Below are 6,725 nucleotides of genomic sequence, written 5' to 3'. Positions count from 1 at the left end.
AAGAATGTGAAAAATGTGGGACCATATTTTAAAGCCTCCAAAAGTTAGCTTTGACGGAATTATTAAATAATTCTTAAGAAGAAATAATCTCAAAATCCTTTAGGAAAGAACAAGTTTTGCCTGTTTGAGAATGAGAAAGAAAATATGATTGCTTAGGTATAGTGCCAGGAAGGAGCCAGTAGCAGTCAAATATCAGATTTTATAGGCTATTTTAGTCTATAAAGCATTTGGAACTTATTTTAAGCTCCAGGAAGCTATCAGAAAATATACAGAGTAATGGGATAATCTTATTTATATTTCAGCAATATGCTTTTGTCTGCCATAGAGACAATGGCTTGTATGGAAGCAAGTGTCCAGAAAGGTTTTCAATAGTCTAGGTTCCAGATAACGTGACCTAGTATGGTGGCAGTAAAAATGGAAATTAAAAAAAAAAAAATGGACACATTAGTGCAATCTTTATCTGGATAGCTCTTATTCCTTTTTCAACATTCAACCCTGACTCATTTTTTTCCATGAAATCTATGATGATATTTTCTTTGCCAACCTATCCTACCCCAGAAAAACAGAGTTCCTGCTAACTGCTAGCTTAGACATTTATTGATATACATTTAATTCGTTTGCAATGTTATATGAAAAATGATGTGTTTGTATGTTCCCACACTCAATTTAAGATCTTTGAGAACAGGAATTTGGATCTTGGCTGCATTTGCATTCCTGGAGTCTAATACAGTCCTTCAAACTTTGTATGTATTTTTTAAGTATAAAGAATTGATACTATCTGTAGCAGTTTGACATTGTTTATAAATTCCAAAAATAGATATTGGACTATGTTTGTAAACTGGTCTGTTCCTCTGGGTATGATTAAATTATGATTAGGACTTTGATTGGGCAATGTCAGTGGGACATTGAGTCCCCGCCCCCTTTGGGGACTCACAGAGAAAATCACACAGCAGAGAAGAGAATGAGAGTTTTGAGCTGGAGCCCAGGAAGTAAGCACACAGAGGAGAGCAGCAGAGCCTGGAGAGAACTGAGCCCTAGGGGGAGAGACAGTGCTGGTTGCCTGATAGTCTCAGCTGGCCTTCTGGAGAAAGGTAAATAGAAAGCCTCATAGTCTACAGCTGACCTTGTGAAGAAAACAGAGGACCTGAGCCCAGAGAGAAATGATCCCTGGGAAAAGAGGAAACCAGGAAGCCTGAACCCTGGCAGAAGATGGCAACCATCTTGCTCCAACATGTGGCAATAGACTTTGGCGAGGGTAGTAACTTACACTTTATGGCCTGGTAGTTGTAAACTGCAATCCCAAATAAACACCCTTTATAAAAACCAACTGATTTTTGGTATTTTACATCAGCACCCCTTTGACTGACTAATATATTCTTCTGAAATACTTCAATCGTTTAGCTAATTCTTTGATATCTGCAGTTAAATGTTTAATGTATAAATGATTAATATATGCCACAAATAAGTTCTTAGGGGCAAAGTTGATACATTCTATTTTATCATGTATCTCTATAATATCTTGATTACTTTTCATGGATTGACTTATCAATTAACCCAGACAGGTACTTTTTCTTTTTAAATACTTATATTTAAAGTCATTGTCTAAATACTTTTATAGAATTAGCTATTTCTCATGCAATTGTGTGTGTCATATATTAATTTCAGAACCCATAGAGATTTAAATTTTAAAATGACAAAAAATTCACAATAAATTACCATTTTAGAACACTGATATTGAACTGTTTTCAAGAGGAATGCTGATCAAATCAGATATTGATATGAATTGAAATTCTGTCTCTGCAAGATGTTGTACTTAGTAATATTTGCAATCTTAACCATGAGGAAACAGTCTAAATTAGAGAAAAAAGTGACTATCATTTTATCATGACATGGTTTAGGCCACTCAGCATATGCAATACATTGTTAACACTGAAAATAACTATAACACCAATCTAAAAGGAAAGCAAACATATGAAATGTACCTATTTTGGGAGTGTAAAACAGCCAGTTATTACACAAAACTGATAATGTTCCATACTCTATTTTATCCTAGTGCTGCCTTGAGGCAAAACAATGGCTAAGAGATACTCTCAAAGTCATCCTAAACTTGTAATTTACCAGAAAATAGTATAATCATTTTCTAAGACATTGCTGCTGGAATGAAAGTGTGAAATTGAAAACAAACCAACAAAACCCTGATTGGTAGTGGGAAACTGGAACTTTATCTAAGAAAACTGAGGTTGAAATTATTTGGATGAGAAGATAAGTATTTTTATTGTTTTATTTATTTGCTTATTTATTTTTTCAGATAGTATGTACTAAGGACCTTCATGCATTGAGTTCTAGTCTATAAAAATAAATAAGAAGTTATGGAATCTTCTAGTTTAAAACCATTTGTTGCATACATAATTGCAAAGCAAAGGATGCCAAAATATGTCTGCTACTCCTTGACATTTTCCTGTTCTTGTTATTGCTCAGGAGATTTATCTCTCTCAACTTCTGGGACAAATTCTAGCCCTGGGTAGGAGGAGAATCCCTTGTGAGCACACCTTACATCTGATCATACTGTTTTTGTTCCTCTACCCAAGAGTCTATATTCTTAAACTTGGTCCAGAATATCTGATTCAATAACCCTAATTATCATGTCTGAGATGCTGCTACCCATTGCTAAATACCCTGATTCTAAGTCATGTTATGCTTAAGTATTATGTTTGAGTGTACACTTATGGGATATTAATAAATGTGCCCCTACATTAAACCTGTTGTGTTTTCTATGAACAATATTCCTAACTCTCCTTTTGCCCCATCTTTGACTGTATCTACTTTTCAAAATATTTTTCATATTTTCAAAATAAAGGACATTGAGTGCTCAAAATATGCTCATTTATTCCAAATTGAGTTATTCTCAGTGCCTTTACCTTTATAGAATGAATCAGGCAATATACAGAAAATAAGCCTAGTCTGAGAAGATTTAGAATAATAGGGAATATTCTAGATAGCAGTCAGTCTAGCATTAAGTTGCATAGGATAGTGAAATAAGTGACCACTTCCAGTATGCTTATTATTCCTATAAAGGCTCTACTCATGACCTATTGAGGAATCACTTATATATTATTTGTAATTTGCTGACAATACTGCCTATTTATTCATTACATTGCTCAAATGGAGCAGACAGTTTCTGAGGAGCTGGAGGAAAGGGCACAAAGATTAATAATGAGAACTGCCCTTTAGAGTCATTTGAAAGATACAGAAACATTAATAAGTATAATATATATCAGCACAGACTATATTTAAAATATATGCAAATGTATTTGGGATGGCAAAGGGATAATCTTAAAGAAGTTTGGAGAGATATTGTAAAAGATGTGAGAATTGAGCTAAAGAGTAATATACTGGTAGGAAAGAAGGGTAAAAAATATCCAGGAACATTAATCAGAAAGTACAAAAGCATAAATACATGAATAGTCATGGAAGAGTTATATTTTACAGTTGATAGATTTGCTGAGAGGTTTATAGAGAAAACGGAAAAAGGCTGAACATAAAACTTTGAAGAGCACTACTAATTTAAGGTTTATGAAGACAAGAGAAGTATGTGCTGAAAACAGTTTTGAGAATAATAGACAAGATAAAGGAGAGTGAATCGACATGTTGGAGAAAAATAAAAGTTTATTTTAGAAAGAACAGCTGTTTTAAACTTATTTCACTCTCTTATCTATGAAGAAAAAAGTAATGGTGGACTAGAAGACAATCCTGAATAATTGTATCCAAGTCACCTGGATAATGAGGCAATGGGCAATGCCAATACTTTAGGTTCTGCCATAAAACATTGCCCAATTTCCTCATGCAAATGAACTATTAACAAACAGACCTCACAGATCCCAAGACTACATGCAAGCGGTAACACTCGATTCTCCTTCACTTAATTACTTTTCAAACATCTTGGATACTTCAACTTCCGTGTAAAACATTCAGCCAAATGCCTGTCAGCCAGCAAGTGCTCAATAATATCCAAGATTTTCTTGTTTATATTACTTTTATTGATTTGATATTTCTATTTTCATAATATATTATCAACTCCTTCAGGCATTCTAAATTCCTTTCTTTGGAACCACCTGATATTCACTGGAGTTTATTAGTTTAGACCAGTGGTTCTTAAAATATAGTCCTCCGAATAGCATGAGCGACATTCCCCTGAAACTTGTTAAAAATGAAAATTCGGGTACTTAATCTAGGCTTTCTGAATTAGAACCTCTGGTAGTGAGGTTCAGTTATCTGTTTTTCAATAAGCTCTGATGGATTCTTCTCCAGTTATTCTAGGTACAATCTTTAACCAAGCAAGGTGTCTGAAGAATATTAACTTAGACCAGGGCAAAAGAAGTACTGTCACTGGGTAGAAAGCAGGCGGTCTTTGGAGTCGGATAGTGCTGGATTCAAATTCCAGCTTGGCCAATGTTATATCTGTGACCCTGGGCATTTTCTACTTTTCTCTCTTGGGAAGCTTTATCCATTACTCAATGATACTGAAATAATTGAGGTAATAAATGCAAACTGCCTGGTACATAGCAGCCATTCAACAAATGGTATTTTCTTCACCTACAGAATTATCTTTATTGAATTGTGTTATAATGTTATATGTTTTGGTTTTTTTAGGGATTGTAGATGAAACAGTCCTACAGGAACCATTTCAGGATCTAGTTTACAACTATTGCTGAGGATATTGTTCATTATATCATTCAAAGCACCCCATATTAATTTTTACATGAGAAATATCTTCAAACTTTTGACAATGGAAAAAACATAACATGGTAACAAAACCTTTCATCTTGAACATGCTCTGGAACTTTTCTTCAAAATAAAACTCACAGGCATATAAAATATTTTGTATAACACCTAAAGAAATGAGTTATATCACAGTAGAAAAATAAAATTAAAACAAGATACCATTGTGCATAAAATTTCTATTTAAAATACTTCTTGCATATAGGTACCCTTATTTATATAAATCAGGAATAAATCAATAGTTAAATTATATTTAGCTTTAGAATGTGGTTTGGAAATAATAATCCATGTTATTGATTCATTCTCACTGAAATTTTTCTATTTTATGAAACCTAAAATAGCAATCTCACCATTATATCAGTTGTTTAAAATAAATGAAAATTTCAAAAGAACAATTATCAGTTCTTAAATTCCTTGGTTTTATTAAAATATATCATATGAATGAGGTACAGCAGTTTGAAACACTGCAACAATTATCTTTGTTTCCACAGTAGTTGAGTGCTCTGTTCTGGGCATGATGAACCTCTTCCTCCTGCTGGTCAGGCGCTCTGTTTTATTTTTCTGCTATAGTGTCAATTTCTGTTTCTGCCTCCTGTGTCCTCATGTACCCCAAATGTTTGTTCCTTTAAGCATGTCAATTTCATAGTGCTGTACAATATCTTCATAAATGACACACACACACACACACACAAAACAGTTTCTCTCTTTGTCCTTATAACAAATGTATCTCTTGGGAAGTATTTAAATTCTTCTGTCCTATATTTTAGTCATAAGTCACATCACATGCATTCTCTATAACATGTCCATGAATCGTAATTTCTATTTCATTCAGTTTATTATTCTAATCCTGTGATTTTTAGTACAGATGTTTCAGGCCAAAATGGAAACTGCTGACCTAGACTCATTTATATATTTTAATCCATAACAAAATCCAAGTTTTCTCAGTTTTAGGTTAATGTGTGTTTTGTTGTTGTTGTTTTAACCTATCACACTACATTTCAATAAAAATGGATTTCAGTTAATAGGATGACTATCTAGGTAGTTTTTCAGTTGCATTTAGCAAGCATATATGTCAATGATACCATTTAATTATGATATCACGTTTTTTAACTCCTGATTAATGAATCTTTGAACAATGCTGTATGTGTCATACACTAGAAGATAGGCTATTTTTGAAACCTACTTCTCTGTGAATTATTCACAGCATTTTCCATAGGTCATGTGTAATTAATCAACATATTTTGTTACTATTAATTTGCTTTATATAACAAAGATGCATAATATCCTGGAGATCAGTAAAAAAAAAAATTTAAAACACCCTCTTTCAGTTTCCTAGACTGCTCCAAGCAAATATCATGAAATTGTTTGGCTTAAACAATGGGAACTTATTAGCTTACAGTTTTGAGGTGAGAATATATCCAAATCAAGACATCATCAACGTGATACTTTCTTTCCAAAGACTAGCTGCCAGCGTTCCTTGGTTCCTCTGTCAGGTTTTGTTCCTTTCAGCTTCTTGCTTGCATGAGTTTCTCTCTTTCTCTTTACTCATTCTGTGTTTAAGGACTCCAGTATCAGGAATAAAACTCATCCTTAAAGAGGTGAGTCATACCTAGGATCAAAAGATCCTACTTACAATGGGTTTACCAACCCAGAAATGGATTAAATTTAAGAACATGTTTTTTGGGGGTACATAGAGCTCCAACTCCAACACATCCACAAAATCACTCATTTATTTAGCAACATTTATTAAACACTATTATGGATTTTGCTTGATGCAAGGAAAGGCAAATTAAAACAATGGTGCTATTTCACTGCACAGAATTCATAACGAATAAATGAAATTGACAAGCATACATTTATAAGCCTAGGGGTTAAAAATGTTATTTTTTATTATCAGCTGGTTTCAGAATTGCTCTTAGGTAGAAAATTGTGTCTGCTTACAAAAG

Source organism: Dasypus novemcinctus, chromosome 14 (genome assembly GCF_030445035.2).
Source record: "Dasypus novemcinctus isolate mDasNov1 chromosome 14, mDasNov1.1.hap2, whole genome shotgun sequence".
In the NCBI taxonomy this organism is placed as follows: Eukaryota; Metazoa; Chordata; class Mammalia; order Cingulata; family Dasypodidae; genus Dasypus; species Dasypus novemcinctus.
This window is presented reverse-complemented; position numbering follows the sequence as displayed.